The following is a 22,850-nucleotide window of genomic DNA, read 5'->3' as shown; positions in this document are numbered from 1 at the left end:
TGAGTATGAAATATACTTAGATCTTTTCTTGGTACTATTATTCTTACAAAAAAAAAAAAAGACTGCATGAGTATGTATGATTCATGTAACTACTGTTTATTGGTTCTGTGTCATATGCCAGTGATAATAAAGACTAGAACTTTTCTGCAGTAAAAAGCAACATTATGTCTCTACAAGGTCACCTTACCAATACGGTCATGTTCCTGGCACAATCTAGTAAATTAATGTACACAGTGTGTGTATTCCTAACAAGGATGGATTTTATTTTGGCTCCACATGCATGCATCCACATCCTTGGAAAAAGGCTCCTCCGCTAGTATTGCATAGAACTACTTTTTTCATTCTTTTAAACATAGACAGTCCTGTTAATATGATACAGCTAATTAGAGGATAGACTGTTTTGTTTTGGTGGTTGAAGTTTTATGACTGCAGACATGAACTGGTATAAAAGGCTAGGAATGATGCCAGAACTATTTATCCACTTCCCAAGAGAATATTATGTGCATGGATTAATTATAATACATCAAGCCAGATAACAAATCAGAGGGAACTAGAAACTTTGTATAAAACTAAGGCAGTATTTACCACAAGTTCAAGTGCCTATATCAACCTATGCATGGATTTCTGGTTTTTGATCCAGTAAGTCCTCCTTTCCACTTATTTTTATTTTCAGCACAATCAGAATTTATGCTTAGACCCCAGGTCCATGAGATTTTATTCAAAATTACCTGGGGACTTCTTTTCAATTTTACTAGATTCCTCCACTTCCCAACTGTTCTTTATCTGGTCACTTGCTATAATGCACCATATATGCACTAAAACATATATCCAAGAATATATGAAAAAAATCCCATCTGTCACATAACCAACACAAGAGGAAGTTAATTTCACTGGGCAGAAACCTATGGAACTTTGTAAGTCTAAGTCAGTGATGGCGAACCTATGACATGTGCCAGAGCGGGCACGCAGAGCCCACTCCTTTGGCACGCATGCTATCGCTGGTCCTCCCACTCTCCCTCCCTCCGAGCACCAGGCCGGCCTCCCTCCCACCAAGCACCAGGCCGCCCGCCCTCCCTCTTCCAACCAACCAAGCACCAGGCTGCCCGCCCTCCCTCCTAGCACCAGGCCCCCTCCCTCCGAAATTTAAAAGGCGTACCTCGGGGTTAAGGTGGCGTCAGCAGCAAAAAGCATGTTCTTTGCTCGGCGTGCCTTCGGCCTTCCCTTCTGTCTCTCAAGCTCTGAGCTTGAGAGACAGAAGGGAAGGCCGAAGGCGCGCCGAGCAAAGAACACACTTTTTGCTGCCACTGCTGATGCCACCTTAAACCCGAGGTACGCCTTTTAAATTTCAGAGGAGGAGGGGGGACCCTGGTGCTGGGAGGGAGGGTGGGCTGATGCTTGGTTGGTTGGAGGGCGGGCGGCCTGGTGCTGGGAGGGAGGGAGGCCTGGTGCTGGGTGCTGCTGGGTGGGAGGGAGGCCTGATGCTTGGTGGGAGGGAGGCCTGCCTGGTGCTGGGAGGGAAGGCAGGGGGGAGAAAAGGGTGGCTGGAGGGGAGGGCAGGGGGGAGAGGAGGATGGCTGGACATGGGTGGCTGGAGGGGAGAGGAGGGTGGCTGGACATTTGTGGCTGGAGGGGAGAGGAAGGTGGCTGGACATGGATGGAGGGCAAGAAATGTATTAAGTTATGTCCAATAAAAAAGGTATCATCTTATTTTCTTTTCCATGTTTTATTTTGTTTGATTTCTATTGATAACCTTAAGAGTGGACTAACACGGCTACCACACTCCTCTACTTAAGAAGAAAGAAGGAAAGTAAAGAAATAAATGGAAAGGAAGCCCTGAAAATGGAGTTAAGAGAACAGATAGAGAGCAGCAGAATCAGAGACTAGGACCAATATGGATAGAAAAACAAAATCACCAGACAGCAAAGGTAGAAAAAATTATTTTATTTTCATTTTAGTGTTTGGAATATGTCCAATTTGAGAATTTACATCTGCTGTCTTATTTTGCACTGGGTATACTGGAGCTGTAACAGCTTACAGAAATGATTTATAATGAAAAAAAAATCATGTTATTTTTTTCTCCTATGCTAGTATAATATTTTCAATGATATCTGTTTATATGCGCCATGGCTGGTGTAAGGGGTGTGGCTATCATAGGGGTGGAGTCATATGTGGTGACCCCGCTCATAATGAGTACCGGCACTTTGAGATAAATACTTAGATTCTGGGTTGCTGTTTGGGCACTCGGTCTCTGAAAGGTTCGCCATCACTGGTCTAAGTGCTTTGAAAATATGCCTCCCCATATGTTACTGTTGTCCAGGAAAAACATAGCGAGTCAACATTGTGGCACTTATCTGGATAGATAAGTGCAGCTCACTGGAAACAGCCACCAAGTTTCAACTGTATTATCCAGATAATACTGCTAAAAATCTTTACTAAGCACTTGGCACTATCCAGATAATATCAGCGTGGTCCGAGAGCAAAGCCAAAAGTTATCTTAGGACAGCAAAATAGTACAAAAGGAGATGTTAAAAAAAGATACATTAGCAATACCCGGATAACTTCTAGTGCCGTCTTATATATGGATATTCAGTGCTGGTATTCAGGTGTAAATTTACATGCCATGGCCAGTGTTTCAAATTCATATTGACCACAGCGTTTAAATATCCAGGGGATGAGAGTTATAGTTCAAGATGGGTTAGACGGTTTCCTAAAGGACAAGTCCATAAACCGCTACTAAATGGACTTGGGAAAAATCCACAATTCCGGGAATAACATGTATAGAATGATTGTATGTTTGGGAAGCTTGCCAGGTGCCCTTGGCCTGGATTGGCCGCTGTCGTGGACAGGATGCTGGGCTCAATGGACCCTTGGTCTTTTCCTAGTGTGGCATTACTTATGTACCTGTAGGAGCCACAGCATCGGTTACACTGAAAGGAATTATAAAAAGGGTAAAGAGTCATGATTTGATATACTACCTTTCTGTGGTAGAACCAAAGCAGTTTATGTTTATTATATGCTGGCATTTTCTCTGACCCTAGTGTACTGTTTTGCATCTTTCTAAATAGGGAGTCACAGCCAAGCATTCTAGATTTTCTAAATATGCAGTGAGTCTTAAAATGTCAATGTCAATGGGACACTGTTTCTGGAGCTGAAATAGCTACACTGTGCTTCTATGGACTCTGAAAGACATTGTGTCTACCAAAAGCTCAAGCTGAGCATGAACTGGACAATAAGATTAGATATAGCATGCACCCATCTGTAATCAGGAGTTAAGTTTATATGTGAATAAGCTTAGTAACAGTGTCTGATTCATCAATATGGTAATCATATAGGGGATAATTCTCTATAGGTCACCAAAAGTTAGGTACTGGGATGCTGCACGTTAAGTGCAAATTCTATAATAGTAATTATGCATGTAATTGCTGTTATAGAATACTAGTATAAGGCCAGTTATGCACCAACACTTAGGCATGGCCACTTATACCATGTCAACGGCTGATGTAAATGTCTGTGATTAAATGTTACAATTGCATACATAAATGTCAGTATTCTATAGCCTTAGCATATAGGTTTTAGGCACACTCCCGATCTACCATGACCCTACCATATCCAACACCCCTCCTTGCAGTTACATGCTATTGAATTTATACACTAAGATTATAGAATACCAACTAAGCGCAGTTATGCCTGTAACTGAAAATTAGTGCCAGTTAATATCAATTATTGGTTGTTTGTGCATGCAGGTTATAGAATAACTAGTTACATGCGTAAAAGTTAGCTGTTAACTGGCACCATTTTGCTCACTAAGCAATGGGGGGGGGGGGGGGGGGATACTGTTGTATAGTCAATCAGGCTGTTTTTGGATATATTACTTCAAATAATTTCTATAGCACTACTAGACATACACAGTGCTGTATACAGGTACTTTTCGATCCTCAGTGGGCTCATAATTTTAAGTTTTTGTACCTGGGGCAATGGAGGATTAAGTGACTTGCCCAGGGTCACAAGGAACTGAAGTGCTAACTAAACTCAGTTCCTCAGGATCTCAGTCTCTGCACTAACCATTAGGTTACGCCTAACAAACTGAGACTAAGACAAAAGACTGTCTCTTGTCTATTACTGTCATTGAACTTCTGGTAAAAGTCCTGCACTGTAAATTGTCATTATGAGTTGTTGGAACACCTCCTACCATTCTACCCTAGGCCCACTGTGAGCTATGGACATAGCAAATTGGCCTTTCAACTGAGTTGCTAGAGCAGCTTGGCTGCATTCTCTTTGAAAGAACTGAGGACCAAAAAGCCTTGGAACAGCTGTACATGCTGCTCATTTCCCAGGCGTGTTCAGAAAGGAAATTCCTATATGACTGTAAAGTCTTGGGTTTGTTTTATCTCTTTTGTAGTGTTAACTAAATTGCAATGTGTTGGTGATGCTCAACTTGGTTCCCAATTTGACATAACAAGGTTAAGGTTTTTACAATAATCTCATGTAAAACAGTTTGATATACAAAAAATGAAAACAACTTCTAATTTGATCTTAACCTATTATAAACTATATCCTGCCAAAGTAAACCTCTAATGTGAGCTTATAATCTGGTGATATAGATCTGTTATTAGATAGCTGACTATCATACATAGCCAATATACAAAAATATTTTCTTAGAGAAGCATTCTTTCCAGAGCGTCAATTTAAGGACAGCAGCTGCAGGATCCTGAAGTTGTATCTTTGCACACACATCCTTGTTCACACTTGCCACAATCAGCTGGGCAACAGGAACAGCAGCCTAGAGAAATGTACAGAAAATTAAGAATTTTAGTATATGGAAATATAAGTAAAGTAATAATACTGGATACAAAAGACACGAAAAAAACAAATCTGAAAATGTTATTGTAAATCTTGTTTTTATGAGCTATAATGCACAGTAAACCAACAAAACCGTTTCAACCTTTTCCAACAAATCCATTGCAAGGTACATCTGTTCACATAAGAACTTAAGAGCAGCCATACTGGGTCAGACCAATGGGCCATCTAGCCCACTACCCTGTTATCCAAACAGTGGCCAAGCCAGGTAACAAGCACCTGGCAGAAACCCAAAACATGGCAACACTCCATACTACAAATCCCAGGGCAAACAGTTGCTTGACATGTCTGTCTCAGTAACAGACTATGGACTTTTCCTCCAGGAATTTGTCCAAACCTTTTTTAAACCCAGATATGCTAACCACTGTTACCATCTCCTCTGGCAAAGAGTTCCTCCTATTTGTTTTAAAAGTATTTCCATGTAACTTCCTTAAGTGTCTCCTAGTCTTTGTACTGTTGGAATGAGTAATGATTTACTTCTACTCGTTCTATAGCACTCAGGATTTTGTAGACCTCAATCATATCTCCCCTCATCTGTCTCTTTTCCAAGCCGAAAAGCCCGAACCGCTTTAGCCTTTCCTTACACAAAAGGAGTTCCATCCCCTTTATCACTGTGGTCGCTCTTCTTTGAACCTTTTCTAATTCCGTTATATATGTTTTGAGATACAGAGACCCCCAAGGTGGATGCTAGCATCAGGTAACTGTGATTCTGATTATTCTTTCCAATGTGCATCACCTTGCATTTTTCCACATTAAATTTCATCTGCCATTTGGACACCCAGTCTTCCAATTTCCTAAGGTCTTCCTGCAATATTTCACAGTCTGCATGTGTTTTAAACAACCTTGAATAGTTTTGTATTATCTGCAAATTTCATCACCTCACTTGGCGTTCCAATTTCCATAACATTTATAAATATGTTAAATAGTACCGGTCCCAGTACAGATCTCTGCGGCACTCCACTGTTCACTCTCCTCCATTGAGAGAAATGACCATTTAACCCTACCCTCTGTCCATTAACCAATTTCTAATCCACACCAGACCTTGCCTCCTATCCCATGACTCTTTATTTTTTTCAGGCGTCTCGCATGAGGAACTTTTATCAAAAGCTTTCTGAAAATCTAGATACACTACATCAACCAGCTCACCTCTATCCACATGTTTATTCACGCCTTCAAAGAAATGAAGCAAATTGGTGAGGCAAGACTTCCCTCGCTGAACCCATGCTGACTCTGTCCCATTAAACCATGTTTGCCTACGTGTTCTATAATTTTATTCTTTATAATAGTTTCCACTATTTTGCCTGGCACTGACATCAGGCTTACTGGTCTATAATTTCCTGGATCACCCCTAGAACCCTTCTTAAAAATCGGTGCCATATTGGCCACCCTCCAATATTCAGGTACTACGGGCGATTTTAACGACAGTTTACATATTACTAATAGATCACCAATTTCATGCTTGAGTTCTTTGAGAATCCTTGGATGTATGCCACCCGATCCAGGTGATTTACTATTTAGTTTGTGAACTTGGCTCAGTACATCTTCCAGATTTACCAATATTTCTTTCAATTCCTCAGAATCATCACCCTTGAAAACCATTTCCGCTACAGGCATATCTCTTACATCTTTATTTATTGGAATTTATTTACTACTTTTTTGAAGTAATTCACTCAAGGCGATATCCAGTAAGAAAAGATCAAACATGAACTTTAAACCAGTGGATCCAAGATGGCGTCTTGAGCAGACGTGCGCGAAGCGGTCTCCCTTACTCATTGAAACTCTGAGCATTTGAGCTCCACGAAACTGTAATGGGGAAGAGGAAAGGGAAGCCCAATTTGCCTACCTCCACAGGCAGGGTGGAACCCACTCTTAGGCGGCAGACGACTCTGGAGGAATCGGGACTGCGAGCGCAGGGAGCAGCAGCGGTCGCTTCGGGAGGTCCAGAAGATCTCACCGACCAAAGCACCGAGGGAGTATCATTGAGTCCTCCCTTGATAACAGCTCCTCCAAGACCCGGAGGGGGCAGCGAGTGCACAGCACGCTGAGCCCAGAAGTCGGTCCCCTGCGGCTGTGTGTGGAGACCCCGCTGCCTCATCGACGCCAGTGGGAACATCACCTCAGACAGGTTTGCTGCCTGAGAAGAGACTGTGCGAACCCTCCATGAGTTCTGGAGTTATGATAAAACTGCTGTCTATTACATTGGAAATTTTGTGGGAAGCAATACAAGGCTTGAACAACCTGAAGCAAATCTCAGGTATTTTGCGGGGAGATGTGGCTGAATTAAAGCAGGCCCAATCTGTTGTGACAACTAAAATTGCAGAGTAAACAACTAAGATGGAAAATTTTGATAAGGAACTTAAATCAGTGAATTCCTCAACGTTAATGCTGATACGAGATAGTAATCTCCAACAGCGTAAGGTAGAATATTTAGAAAACCAGATTAGAGGCAACAATTTAAGTTTTCTTAATTTTCCTAAATCGCCTCTAGTCCCAGCGCTAGAGATGTCAAAAAAATATATTAGAGAGGTACTGGGAGTTCCCCTTGAGGGTTTTCCACCTATTACTAAGGTACAATATATTTCTGGTGCTGCTAGAGGTAATACGTCTATTAATCCTCAACCTGGATTCAATTTAACGGATTTCCTAGAGAACTCTATGGAGATTATAACTGAAAGAACAACACTGTTGGTCACATTTGCTCTGTAACTATCGCAATAACATATTTAAACTCATAGGAGCCGACTCTGTGGGTGCTGTGGGTGCTTGAGTACCCCCAATATTGAGAAAATTCCTTGTATGTGTCCAGGAAGGGGTTATTTCCATTGGGCTTAGCACCCCCAATAATTTTGAAAAGTTGGCGCCTAAATTAAACTGTATTTTCGCCTCATGAACTCACCCTTTCTTGGCTCAAAAGTGTAGATCTTTCCAGACAACACTCAAAGAAGAAGAAAAGAGTTTTTGATGCTTCAAGAGAGAGTCCTTCAAATTGGAGGGACTTTCCTGTTAAGATTTCCTTGTAAATGTTGTATTTCTTTGAATTCCACGAATTATATCTTTTTTTGACCCAGGAAAATTACAGAATTTATTTCCTCTAAAGAATAATGCTGTAGTAGAACTGGATTGCTGGCGTTTATTTCCCGGCTGCGACTTCTTAAGCTCTCTCAGCTCTAGTTTGTAATTTTCTTTGCTATTTAGTATAACTGAATTATTTCCTAGAGCTTGGATCAATTAATGTGGACAAAAATTATCAGGATAATTTGCCTATTTGATTGATTTTCTTTGTTGGTATTTCTTAATTTCTGATATTCGAATTTATGTTATATTGCAGTAATTCATAAATAAAAAAAAAGAAAAAAAAAAAAGAAAAGAACAAACATGAGCAATAGGCAATTAAAGCAGTAAAAAAAAATAATTAAATAACAATATAAAGTATGGCATACTATACTATTTGAAAACTCAAAATACTAAATTAGCGCTAAAGAGCAAAACTAATAGTAGAAACTACACATCTATAAATGCTCTCATTATATTGTAATGGATAGCGGACTTATTAGCCTTAAATCAAATTTTAAACAAGTGAAACCTCACAAGCCCAGGGTGCCTACAAAAATGGCCTCCCTTTTAATGGACTCATGATCATCATGGGTTTCATAGAAGCCTCCGAAACCAACCAGTGTGAAAAACTCCAAAAGGAATAGCAAAAAAACAACAACAACAACAACAAAAAAAAAACGGAAGGATTTATTTAATATAAAGTCCCCTATCCATAACAATACATTTCAAAAAACTGGAGAAATTTCACCATAATTACAAAAAGGGTGTACCACAGGTGAGTAAAAGGAAACAATCACATAGCTTAACCACTGGATCAACGACTAACTCATTTCATAGTTAGACCCAGGAAAGCACCAGCTTAAACCATGGAACACCAAGGGTGGCCACCCAATGTTATAGCCCCCACAGAGGGATCCTGTTTCGATCCTGCCTTAGGGGGAGATCATCATACTATTCACCAGTCTTGAAAATGAAGTGAATGACATAAAATGGCTGCCGGATATTAAAGACACCCAAATGTTATCCGCCCACTTTAAAATGACATCATCTCACTAAAGCCAATCAGCTGCATAACCAATACCACTTTAGGCAGCCAATCAATAGAAAGCTTCCCATTCTATTAAGTCCATTTAGAAAAACAGTCTGGAGTTTGAAAATCCATTTTTGTTTTTTTTTATGGAGGCAACGCGAAAAGATCACCTCAGCGTCCATTATCTAACAGCTGTTCAATCACACAGCACCGACATTGGTCAAAAGAATGCTGTAACGAATCACAATGTTTGGCTAAAGGAATATATAGTTTTTTAGCATTGATGGTGTGTTTATGCTCAGTCAGACAAGTTTTTAATGGTCGTTTAGTTTGACCTATACATCTTAAGCCACACGGACATGTAATCATATAGATTACCGCTTTAGAATTACAGTCAGTAGAACCTTTCAGGTGTATCCACCTTCTGTTATCCCCAAATTTAGTGGTCTCCTCCATAATTATACATAAAGAACAGTGACCACACTTACGATGACCTGAATCTTGAATCATTTTTTTTAGTCCATACATTGGAATGGCACAGTGTGTCTGCCAAATTGGCTCGTCTTGAGTAGGCTATCATACATCTCTTTTGTGCAAAAGATTCATGTGCAGATAAAATATTCCAGTGAGTCCATATAATTTTTGTTATTTGTGGGGATAAAGAAGTGTATTGTAATACACACTCAATATCAGTGGTTTCTCCTCCAATAGAATCAAATACCTACAGAAGGTGATGTCTCCACAGGAGAAATGAGAATCAAATAGACGAACAGTGGATCCAAAAAAGAAGTCTTCTCACAAATAGTGTTTCCTAAACAAGGTCTTTATTCAAATCAATAAAAACGACCCTTTTTATTGATTTGAATAAAGACCTTGTTTAGGAAACACCATTTGTGAGAGGACTTCTTTTTTGGATCCACTGTTCATCTATTTGATTCTCCTCCAATAGAACATCCCGATGGTTAAATAAAGCTCGTCTGTAGGCATTCTTTATAATCTTCCTGGGATATCCTCTTACTTGTAGTTTTTCATCCAATTGTCCTGCTGCTTGTCTATATTTAATGGACGAATCGCAGATACATCTATATTGAAGGAATTGAGCGTAAGGAAGGCTGTTACGTATATGTATGGGGTGCATACTATCATACAACAACAAAGTGTTTCTATCTGTGCTTTTTGTGATGTCTGTTTGCAGACCACCATTCTCATGTGTGACTAACATCGAGAAAATTGATTTCAGTTGGATGAGCCTCATATTGAAATTTAATCGTAGGATGACAAGCATTCAACGAATCTATGAAGTGGTTCAAAGTGTTGTCTGGCCCCCCAAATCATAAAAATGTCATCAATAAAGTGCCACCAGCACAAAACATGTTCAAAAAGTGGAAGCTTATAAATGATATGTTCTTCCAGGTGGGCCATAAATAGATTTAGCAATTGACGGGGCGAAAGATGCTATCCATTACAATATAATGAGAGCATTTATAGATGTGTAGTTTATACTACACTACTTACAATGTCAACACAATACGTAATAGAACATTATAATTGATAGTGAAGGATAAAGCAAAGATGTAACATATGGATAGGTAAGGAAGCAGGAAGAGTTAGAACGTAAGGTGACTGATTTAAGGAAAGTTGCACATGAGGTCAGAGGGATGGTTAAATATTATCTCAGCTAGGGTAGGAGTGGATAAACATGTCCTGCTGCAGTATGTACAGCCTGAGTCACTTCTTGTGTGTGTGAGTGAGACTAACAAGTTCGTTACTTCTTCTTCCATTAAAGGCCTGGTTGAAGAGCCTGCTTCCTGAAGTAAAGATAGTCTTGTGTTAAGCGGAGCCATTCAGGCAGTGCATTCCAGAGCTTGGGGGCTACTCCGGAGAAGGCTCACTTGCGGGTATCACATCGTGTCTTTTGGAGAGGGTGTGGTTAGTGAAAGTCCTTGGGAGGACCTTAGTGTCTGTGACGGTGTGTGGAGGATCAGCCTATTCTTCAGGTACTCAAGACCATTTCCTTTCAGGGCCTTAAAGATCAGACATAGTTTTAAATTTAGCCCTGTATTGTACTGGTAGCCAATGAAGTTTTTGCAAAAATGGTGTGATGTGGTCACATTGCTTGCAACCTTCTATGTGTCTTGCTGCTGCATTCTGAATCAACTGGAGCTGGTGCAGGCCCTTTGTAGTCAGACCATTGTAAAGTGCATTGCAGTAATCTAGTCTTGATGTTCTCATGGCATGCACAACTGGGATAAGATTTACCTTCTCAATGTAAAGGAGAGAGGTAGCGTAGCTGTCGCAAGTAGAAGGAGCAGCTCTTGAAGGTTGCTTGGATTTGGGGAATCAGAGTAAGTGTTGAATCTAACTGTATTCAAAGGTCCCTGACGTGATTTGAGGGGGAGTTCGTACTTCCAAAAGGGATTTTGATGTCAGGTGTGTATCCACTTGTGTTAGGGACCCAGAGAAGCTCAGTTTTACTTGGGTTCAGGCAGAGTTTGTTGTATTTAGCCCATTCTTGAACTGATAAGAAGTTCAGAGAGAAGAGGACATTTCTTTGGTAAGTGAACGCTATTTTGCTTTGTGCTTTAGAAACTTAAGGATTGGGGTTTAAAGGAGGAATTGTAGGTTAGTGTAAGGCAAAATAAAAATATAAAAAGCAAATTTTAATCAACTAATCTCCATAGTCTTTTCCACTTAGTTTTAAAAACTTTGTACCACAGCATTAACAGATAGAATCTAGCAGGCACTGCAGGATCTAGTTTAGTATTAAGGGGGAATAAAAAGAGAGAGGGGGGGGGGAAGCAAGCAGGACCTAGTTTAGTATTAAGGGGGGAATAAAGAGAAAGAAAGAGAGAGAGAGAGAGAGAGAGAGAGAAAGAAAAGCAAGCATCATTAACTAGTTGCCATAGTGTACAAACCCCTTTGCCCATAGTTTTTAAACTGAAACCTTTTCTAGAGGTAGAAACTAAACAACCAAAAACTCTTGTTCTAAAAAGCAGTTATTTTCTGTTCCTTGGCTGCTGGAGAGATAGCTCATCCAGCGACCTCAATTAAGTGTTAAGATCTGGGGAAGTAGAATACTTGCATAGGTTGCTGAGTCAGCTTCAAAGAGCCTGTTTTAAAAAAGGCCCCTTAGATTCAAAACTATATAAAGTGGAAAGGTCCCACAACTTTCTTTCTGAGAAGTTCCGAGAGAAGAGGACATTTCTCTGGTAAGTGAACGCTATCTTGCTTTGTGCTTTGGGAACTTAAAGACTGGGGTTTAAAGGAGGAATTATAGGTTAGTGTTAGGCAAAATAAAAAGAATAGTCCCAGGATATCTGACAGACCTCATAGATCTACCAACCAGAAACAGATTCGGATCAGCACGATCATACTAAACCTACATTACCCAAATTGCAAAGGACAAGTACAAAACTTAAGCATCCTGATTCTCCTACATAAGCGCACAACTATGGAATGGACTCCCAACAGCTGTGAAAACAATCCATGATCATTTAAACTTCAGGAAATCATTAAAAACCAACCTCATAAAAAAAGCTTGCCCCACAAATCCCCACTCCCAGCCACACATCCTAACCAATGATAGTACTGTACAATTTACAATCTTCACTCCCTTTGACCCTCATGGTGCCTGACACACACCTACATCTTTCAACCACAATATCACCTGTATTTGTTACGGTACTATGTAAGCCACACTGAGCCTGCAAATAGGTGGGAAAATGTAGGGTACAACTGTAACAAATAAATAAAAAGCAAATTTTATTAATCTCCATAGTAAAACTTTGTACCACAGCATTAACAGATAGACTCTTAACAGGCACTGCATGATCTAGTTTAGTCTTTATGCCCACCCCTAGGACAACTCTTCATTTATAGTCAGTTATTGTAATTAGGGTAACAAGCAAGGAGTGCTCTTACAGAGTTTTAAATACATGTTATTACCATCTAAGAAGGAAACACTAAATAAATCATACAATATAAATACTATATAAAACTAAAAGACACTTTTATATTAGGCTAATAGCCTTAATGCTGTAGCAAGTTTTAAATTATTGAAAAACTCAAACACACTAAGATGGAGTCAGCAGTCCAGCAGCGAGAGGGGTGCTATCCAGTCTTTTGCATTGAGTGTCACATGTATGATTATCTCCAAGTTGGTGAGATGTTATATATCTGTGCCCGATGCAAAGAGCTCCTTGCTCTCAGAGAACATGTCCGTTCTATTGAGGCTAGAGTAGCAGACTTGATGGAGCTGAGGGAGACAGAGAGGTACATAGAGGAGACCTACAGGGATGTTGTAGAAAAGTCCCACCTCCAGTCTGGTAGCCTCTGTGCTACCATGGAGGAGGGAAGTCTCCTAGAAGGACAGCATCACCCCGGTGAAGTAGGAAGTACTCCTGTAGCCAGGATCTGCCCACCAAGGGATGTACTATCCTCTCGCACTGAGGATATGTCTCCAAGTGCTGACTGGGAGAGAAAGGTTAGGACAGCTGTTGCAGTTGGTGATTCCATCATTAGGCATATAGATAGATGGGTGGCTGGTGGACGTGAGGATCGCCTGGTGACTTGCCTGCCTGGTGCGAGGGTGGCGGACCTCACACGTCACCTAGATAGGATTTTAGATAGTGCTGGGGAGGAGTCGGCTGTCTTGGTACATGTGGGTACCAATGACATAGGAAAATGTGGAAGAGAGGTTCTGGAAGCCAAATTTAGGCTCTTAGGTAGAAAGCTCAAATCCAGATCCTCTAGGGTAGCATTTTCTGAAATGCTACCCGTTCCACGCGCAGGTCCCAAAAGACAGGCAGAGCTCCGGAGTCTCAATGCGTGGATGAGACGATGGTGTAGGGAGGAGGGTTTTAGATTTGTTAGGAACTGGACAACATTCTGGTGAAGGGGGAGCCTATTCCGAAAGGATGGGATCCACCTTAACCAGGGTGAGACCAGGCTGCTGGCATTGGCATTTAAAAAGGGGCTAGAGCAGCTTTTAAACTAGAAATGGGGGGGGGGGGGGGGGGAGGAGGGAGGGAAGGTCAACAGTCATTCAAAAGCACATGGTTTGGGATAAGGTATCTTTCAAAGATATCACCAAAACAGGGAAGATAGGGCATACTGATAGTGAGGTTGCAAAAGAGACCGTAGTAGATCAGGTGTCCCTAAATAAAAATCAGCAAAAGATTGCAAATTAATACTGTCAGGAACTAAGCATCATATAAACAGGAACAATAAACATATTTTGAAATATCTATATGCGAATGCCAGGAGCCTAAGAAATAAGATGGGAGAGTTAGAATATATTGCACTAAATGAAAAATTAGATATAATAGGCATCTCTGAGACCTGGTGGAAGGAGGATAACCAGTGGGATACTGTCATACCGGGGTACAAATTATATCATAGTGATAGGGTGGATCGACTTGGTGGAGGGGTAGCATTATATATTAACGAGAGCCTTGAATAAAATAGATTGAAAATTACGCAGGAAACAAAACACTTCTTGGAATCACTGTGGATTGAAATTCCATGGGGAAAGGGGGGAAAAGGACAGTGATAGGAGTGTACTACTGTCCGCCTCGCCAGGATGAGCAGGTAGACGCAGATATGATAAAAGAAATCAGAGACGCGAACAAATTGGGCAATGTGATAATAATGGGTGACTTCAATTATCCAAATATAGACTGGGTAAATGTAACATCGGGACACGCTACAGAGGTACAATTCCTTGATGAAATCAAGGACAGCTTTATGGAGCAGCTGGTGCAGGAGCCGACGAGAGAAGGAAAAATTCTAGACTTGGTCCTTAGTGGAGCGCATCATCTGGTGAAGAACGTTATGGTACTGGGGCCACTTGATAACAGTGATCATAATATGATCAGTTTTGATATCGACCTTGAAGTAACTGTACACAGAAAGTCAAATACGGTAAAATTATGTATAATCATACCTGATAATTTTCTTTCCATTAATCATAGCTGATCAATCCATAGACTGGTGGGTTGTGTCCATCTACCAGCAGGTGGAGATAGAGAGCAAACTTTTGCCTCCCTATATGTGGTCATGTGCTGCCGGAAACTCCTCAGTATGTCGATATCAAAGCTCCATCTGCAGGACTCAGCACTTAGAGAATTACACCCACAAAGGGACACTCTGCCCAGCTCACCACCGCCGAAACGGGGGAGGGGAATTAACCCAGCTCATCCCCACACAAGTGGGGGAGGGGAATTAACCCAGCTCATCCCCACACAAGTGGGGGAGGGGAATCCGTCCAGCTCATCCCCGTGGAGCGGGGGAGGGACACCACACCCGCCGATGCGGGGGGATCTGGCTTATCCTGCAACCGCAACCGCGGGAGGAGCTGACTGACCCTAGCACCGCCGAAGCGGGAGGGGTACAAAACTGCCCTACAACCGCACGAAGCGGGAGGGAGTGCCGGCAGAATTTATGTCTCAATCCAGCCCCGTAAAACGGAGGGGAGAGGAATGCAGCAGCTCACTGTAACACAAACTCGTCTCAACTCTTGAAGAATCCAAGTGAAAAAACTTGAACCCGAAGTCCTCCTGAAGTAACTGAAGACTAAACTTGAACCTGAAATGCAACTAGAATAGAAACCATACAGATATCTGGGCGGGGCTATGGATTGATCAGCTATGATTAATGGAAAGAAAATTATCAGGTATGATTATACATAATTTTACCTTCCATATCATCAAGCTGATCAATCCATAGACTGGTGGGATGTACCGAAGCAGTACTCACCCAGGGCGGGACATAGAAATCCCTGAACTCAACACTGAAGCTCCACACCGGGCCTCCGCCCGTGCCGCCACAGTCAAGCGGTAATGCTTGGAGAATGTATGGGCCGATGCCCAAGTTGCCGCCTTGCATATCTCTTCCAAGGAGACGGACCCGGCCTCTGCCATCGAGGCCGCCTGAGCTCTAGTGGAGTGAGCCTTCAGCTGGATAGGCGGCACCTTCCCCGCGGCCACATAAGCCGCGGCAATGACTTCCTTGACCCATCTTGCCACTGGAGGCTTAGCAGCCTGCAGACCCTTACGAGGACCTGCCAACAGGACAAACAAATGATCCGATTTCCGGAAATCATTGGTCACTTCCAAGTATCTGATGATGACTCGTCTCACATCCAGATATTTAAGAGCAGAGTACTCCTCTGGGTAGTCCTCCCTACGAAAGGAAGGGAGACAGAGCTGCTGATTCACATGGAAGCGAGAAACAATCTTGGGCAGGAAGGAAGGCACTGTGCGAATAGTCACTCCTGCCTCAGTGAACTGCAGAAAAGACTCTCGACATGAGAGTGCCTGGAGCTCGGAAACTCTTCTGGCTGAAGTGATAGCCACCAAAAAGACTGCTTTCAACGTCAGGTCTTTCAGAGATGCCCTCAACAAGGGTTCAAAAGGCGGCTTCTGTAATACTCTGAGCACCAGGTTAAAATTCCACGCAGGCACCATTGAGTGCAGAGGAGGGCGCAGGTGCTTACCTCCCTTGAGAAAACGCACCACATCTGGCTACGAAGCCAGGGAAGCACCCTTCAGGCGGCCCCTGAAGCAAGCCAGGGCCGCTACCTGGACTTAAAGGGAACTGAGCGACAGGCCGTTCTCCAGACCTTCTTGCAGGAATGCCAACACTGGAGAAATTGGAGCAGTGAATGAAGAAAATGAGCCTGCTTCGCCACGCTGCAAAGGTACGCCAAACCCTGGCGTAAGCAGTAAAAGTAGAGCGCTTCCTCGCTCTCAGCATAGTGGCGATGACCTTGTCTGAGAAGTCCTTCTTCCTCAGACGCTGCCGCTCAATAGCCAGGCCGTAAGCCCAAAGGGGGAGGGATCCTCCATCACCACGGGACCCTGCTCCACTGGCAGCCCCACCAGGATTATCCGGCCCGGATGCTTTGCCAATCGGTCTAGCACCCTGCCCAACATGGGCCAGGGCGGGAACACATAGAGAAGCTCTTGTGTTGGCCACTGTTAGAGGAGAGCATCTACTCCCAGAGATCGAGGGTCCCGTCCTCTGCTGAAAAAGCGCGGCACTTGGCAACTGGCCGATGACGCCAATAGATCTAGGCTCGGCTGGCCCCTGCGCTTCGTGATATCCAAGAACGCCTGAGCCGATAACTGCCACTCTCCGGGATCCAAGGTATGGCGACTGAGAAGTCCGCCTTGACATTCATGACTCCGGCAATGTGGGCTGCTGACAGCTGCTCTAGGCTCGCTACCGCCCACTGGCATAGATTCATGGCTGCCTTGGCTAGAGGGGCGCTCTTGGTACCTCCCTGGCGGTTGACATAGACCACAGCCGTGGCATTGTCCAACAGGGCCCGTACTGGCTTCAACGCCAGTACCGGGATGAACTCCAAAAACGCCAATCGAATGGCTCTGAGTTCCAGGAGGTTGATAGACCACTTTGCCTCTGCAGGAGACCAGAGCCCCTGCGCTGTCCTTCCCAAGAAGTGGGCTCCCCAGCCCGACAAAGAGGCGTCCGTCGTGACGACAATCCACTCCGGGGTCACCAGAGGCATTCCTGCAGACAACTTGTCTGTCTGCGTCCACCAGCTCAGCGCCTTGCGCACTGCTGGGTCCAAGGGAAGGCGCACAGCATAATCCTCCGACATCGGAGTCCAGCGCAGCAGCAGAGATTGTCGAAGTGGTCTCATATGAGCCCTGGCCCAGGGCACTACATCCATCGTGGCCGACATAGAGCCCAACAGCTGCACATAGTCCCAAGTCCGAATAGGAGAGGCTACTAGGAACTAGTCCACCTGAGCCTGAGCTTGACAATCCAATTGTCTGGCAGGAACACTCTGCCCACTTGGGTGTCGAATCGAACTCCCAGATGCTCCAGGGACTGAGTCGGGCGCAGCTGGCTTTTCTCCCAGTTGATGATCCACCTCAGGGAGCTCGAAGAGCAACCACCCGGTTCACAGCTTTGCCGCACTCTGCATAAGAGGGGCTTGGATCAACCAGTCGTCCAGATAAGAATGGACTTGAACTCCTTCCTTCCACAGGAAGGCCGCGATGACCACCATTACTTTGGAGAAGGTCCGCGGAGCAGTAGCCAACCCGAACGGGAGGGCTCTGAACTGGAAGTGTCGGCCAGTACTGCAAAACGCAAAAAGCGTTGATGAGGAGGCCAGATGGGAATATGCAAGTACGCGTCCTTGAAGTCCAAGGATGCCAGGAACTCTCCTGCCTTCACTGCCGCTATAACAGAGCGGAGGGTCTCCATGCGAAAGTGCCGAACTTTCAAGGCCCAATGGACCCCTTGAGGTCGAGGATAGGCCGTACAGAACCTCCTTTCTTTGGAATCACAAAGAAAAAGGAGTAACGTCCCTTGCCAGGCTGATTCTCTGGCACCGGAACGACCGCCCCCAGGCGGAACAGATTGTCCAAGGTCTGCTGCACTGCCACAGCTTTGACCGGAGACTTGCAGGGAGAGAGTACAAACCCGTCTTTTAAGGGTCGGCAGAACTCTAGCTTGTAGCCGTCTCTGATGACTTCCAACACTCAAGCGTCTGAAGTTATTGTGGTCCACTCGCCCATAAACGAGGACAGCCGTCCTCCAATCTGCACTGCGGCGTGGACCAAGGCCCCGTCATTGGGTACGAGACCCTGGGGGAGGACCGGAGGGAGCACCTCCGGGACGGCGGTCTCTGCGAAAGGAATGCTGCTTGGGGGAGAAGTTCCTCTTGAAGGAAGAGAGGGCAGAGGAGCCCGACCTGCCCGGGCGGTACCGACGGGCTTCCTGAGCCCGTCCTCTGGAGGTACCAGGGCGAGTACTAGCCCGAGCCCTGACCTCTGGTAACTTCTTGCCCTTAGACGTGCCGAGATCGGTCACGATTTTGTCCAACTCGACCCCAAAGAGCAGCTTGCCTTTAAAAGGCAATCTAGCCAGGCGGGATTTAGAGGCATGGTCAGCAGACCAATGTTTCAGCCAAAGCCACCGCCGCGCAGAGATTGTCTGAGCCATGCCTTTAGCTGAGGCTCTCAAGACATCATACAGCAAGTCTGCCAAATAGGCTAAGCCCGATTCCAGGGCCGGCCAAACAGCCCTCAAGGAATGATCCGAGGGGGAAGCCCGCTGCACCATAGTCAGGCACGCCCTGGCCACATAGGAGCCGCAAACTGAGGCCTGCAAACTTAAAGCAGCCGCCTCAAAGGACGACCTTAAGGCCGCCTCCAATCCTCTGTCTTGGGCGTCCTTTAGGGCCGTGCCACCTTCCACTGGTAACGCCGTTTTCTTAGTCACCGCAGTGATTAAAGAATCCACGGTAGGCCACAGAAAGGCCTCACGTTCACCTTCAGGCAAAGGATAGCGGCGGGACATAGCCCTAGCCACTTTAAGGCTCGCTTCCGGGACATCCCATTGAGCCGAAATTAAGGAGTGCATGGCATCATGCATGTGGAAGGTTCTAGGCGGGCGCTTCGTCCCCAGCATAATGGCGGAGCCAACAGGGGCTGAGGGAGAGACGTCCTCCGGAGAGGAAATCTTCAAAATGCCCATGGCCTGCACTAACAGGTTGGGCAAATCCTCTGAGCTAAAGAGCCGCTGCAGAGGGGTCATCCGCTCCATCCGAGCGGGGATCCGTCTCCTCCAAGGAATCCGCAAAGGACCGTTGGGAGACCTCAGACACGCTGCCCTCATCTACATCGGAGGAGACAAAGTCCTCCAAGGCCTGGGATTCAACCCGAGGGTGTTTACCTCTGGGAACCTCAACCTCTTTACCAGACGAGGGAGCAGGGGCAGCGTTTTGCATGAGGAAAGCCTGATGCAGCAGCAAAACAAACTCGGGGGAGAAACCCCCCAGACTGTGCACTTCCGCAGCCTGGGCAACAGCCCTAGACGCACCCTCAACCGGCGCTCGCAAGAGCGGGGGAGAGACATGCTGCGCATCCAAAATGGCGTCCGGCGCGACACTCCGCGAAGGAGCCGCGCGGGAAGAACGGCGCTTAACTTTAGCCGCTTTGTGCCGTCGCCCAAATTAAGGGCGTTCATGGCATTAATGTCTCCAACCTCAAGGGCGGCCCACGAAGAAGCCGTCCGAGCCGCGTGGCCGGCCAAGATGGCGGAGGCGAGGAGCGGGGGATGGACGTTTATGGCGGGAAAAACCGCCACGCCGGAGGAAGGACCAGGACATTCATCGGTCACAAAACTGTCACCCAACAAGGGCGAATCAGGCTGTAAGACCCCCGCATCCCCTCTAGAAGCGCTCAAGCGATCCGGGGAGCGACCCTTTGCGCCCTCGCCCTCCGACGCCATATGCCACGAGGAGAAGAATCGGGGAACCCCCTGCCCGCTATAAAAAGGTAAAAATTACCTGCTGTCCGCTCCGAGCTGTAACGAACTGGTGTCCCAGTGAGTAGCTGCAATGAACGTTTAAATAAACGTCGAAATAAATGCCTTTAAGGACGTAAAAAAAATTTTTTTTTTTTTTTTTTTTTAAACGGAGCCAGCGGGAGGGGGGAGAAAAGGAGGGACCTGGCACCACCAGGTTTGCACTTGCTCAAAAGAGCCCTCAACCCCAGGCACTCAACAAAACCTAAAAATTAGGCTTGGAGGCCTAGCCAGAGCTGCTGCTGTGTGTGACCACCACCTGCTGAGATAGAGAACATACTGAGGAGTTTCCGGCAGCACATGACCACATATAGGGAGGCAAAAGTTTGCTCTCTATCTCCACCTGCTGGTAGATGGACACAACCCACCAGTCTATGGATTGATCAGCTTGATGATATGGAAGTTAGCGTTTAACTTTAAAAAAGGAGACTATGATAAAATGAGAAGAACGGTAAAAAAAAAAAAAAACTTAGGGGGGCAACTGAGAGAGTAAAACTGTACAACAGGCGTGGACGCTGTTCAAAAATACCATCCTGGAGGCCCAGGTCATACATATTCCTCGAATTAGAAAAGAAAGACGGAAGTCCAAAAGACAGCCGGCCTGGTTGAAAAGTGAGGTGAAGGAAGCTATTAGGGCTAAAAGAAACGCCTTCAGAAAATGGAAGAAGGAACCGTCTGAAAATAACAAGAAGCAGCATAAGGAGTGTCAAAGCAAATGCAAAGCGCAGATAAAGAAGGCTAAGAGGGATAACGAAAAAAAGAGGCAAAAAAACATAGTAAAAATTTTTTTTCGGTATATTAAAAGCAGGAAGCCGGCAAAAAGAATCGGTTGGGCCGCTGGATGACCGAGGGGTAAAAGGGGCGATCAAGGAAGACAAAGATGTAGCGGAGAGACTGAATGAATTCTTTGCTTCGGTCTTCACCGAGGAAGATTTGGGTGGGATACCGGTGTCGGAAATGGTATTTCAAGCGGACGAGTCGGAGAAACTTACTGACTTCACGGTAAACCTGGAGGACGTAATGGGGCCGTTCAGCAAATTGAAGAGTAGCAAATCTCCTGGACCGGATGGTATTCATCCTAGAGTACTGATAGAACTGAAAAATGAGCTTGCTGGAGCTACTGCTAGTGATATGCAACTTATCCTTAAAATCGAGCGTGGTACCGGAAGATTGGAGGGTGGCCAATGTAACGCCGATTTTTTAAAAAGGCTCCAGGGGAGATCCAGGAAATTATAGACCGGTGAGTCTGACGTCAGTGCCGGGGAAAATGGTAGAGGCTATTATTAAAAACAAAATTACAGAGCACATCCGAGGACATGGATTACTGAGACCGAGTCAGCACGGCTTTTGTGTGGGGAAATCTTGCCTGACCAATTTACTTCAATTCTTTGAAGGAGTAAACAAACATGTGGACAAAGGGGAACCGGTTGATATTGTGTATCTGGATTTTCAAAAGGCGTTTGACAAGGTACCTCATGAAAGGCTACAGAGGAAATTGGAGGGTCATGGGATAGGAGGAAATTTCCTATTGTGGATTAAAAACTGGTTGAAGGATAGGAAACAGAGAGTGGGGTTAAATGGTCAGTATTCACAATGGAGAAGGGTAGTTAGTGGGGTTCCTCAGGGGTCTGTGCTAGGACCGCTGCTTTTTAATCAAACCTATAAATGGCAAGTGACCGACTCACCTGCAAATGCGCAGTAGAGACTTCCCTCTCTGTCCCGCCCCGCGTCAAGACGTGATGACGGGGGGAGGGGGGCGGGACAGAGAGGGAAACTGCGCGGAAGGGGAAGGAGGGAACCGCTGACGTCGCTACCGCTCCCCCCCCCCCGGAGTCGCCACCACCCCCCCCTTCACCCGGCCTGGGCCCTCTCTTCGTTATTCAACTTACAGCAGCGCCGAAACAGCAGCAAGCAGCTCAGCTTCAGCTCCCGTCGGCCTTCCTTCCCTGCCTGTGCCCCGCCCTCGCCGACGTGACGTCACACGAGGGCGAGGCACAGGCAGTGAAGGAAGGCCAACGGGAGCTGCTGCTTGCTGCTGCTTTGGCGCTGCTGTAAGTTGAATAACGAAGAGAGGGCCCGGGCCGGGTGAAGGGGGTGGTGGCGACTCCGGGGTGGGGGGGGGCGGTAGCGGCTACCTTGGGGGGGGGGGAGGGGACATGGAAGGTCTCAGAAGGAGGGGGGGCCTTGGAGCTGGGAGGGCTGGACTGAAGGGGGCCTTCCAGCTGGCTGGGAAGAAGGCACAGGGGGGGGGGCCTTGGAACTGGGAGGGAGGGAAGGGGGCCTTGGAACTGGGAGGGAGGGAAGGGGGCCTTGGGAGCTGGGGGGACCTGGGGCCTTGCAGCTGGGAGGGAGGGCAGGGGGGCCCTTACAGTTGTGAGGGAGAGCAGGGGGCCTTGGAACTGGGAGGGAGGGAGGGCCGGGGGCCTTGGGAGCTGGGGGGGAGGGCCTGGGGCCTTGGGACTGGGAGGGAGGGAGGGAGAGAGGGAAGGGGGCCTTGGGAGCTGGGGGGGAGGGCCTGGGGCCTTGGAACTGGGAGGGAGGGAGGGCGGGCAGGGGGCCTTGCAGC

At 45.7% G+C, this 22,850-nt stretch overlaps 1 long non-coding RNA gene across 1 annotated transcript in view; it reads right to left on the bottom strand.

The window, feature by feature from the left end:
* Nucleotides 1-4,707: 4,707 nt before the first annotated feature.
* Nucleotides 4,708-22,850, bottom strand: part of LOC115470499 — a 69,842-nt gene continuing 51,699 nt past the window's right edge. Inside the window, exon 3 of the long non-coding RNA XR_003942207.1 lies at nucleotides 4,708-4,780. This is a non-coding gene — a long non-coding RNA (uncharacterized LOC115470499). The remainder of the gene's footprint in view (nucleotides 4,781-22,850) is intronic.

The sequence above is a fragment of the Microcaecilia unicolor genome, chromosome 5, assembly GCF_901765095.1.
Source record: "Microcaecilia unicolor chromosome 5, aMicUni1.1, whole genome shotgun sequence".
In the NCBI taxonomy this organism is placed as follows: Eukaryota; Metazoa; Chordata; class Amphibia; order Gymnophiona; family Siphonopidae; genus Microcaecilia; species Microcaecilia unicolor.
The sequence above is the reverse complement of the archived record's forward strand: the minus strand, read 5'-3'. Positions and strand labels throughout refer to the sequence as shown.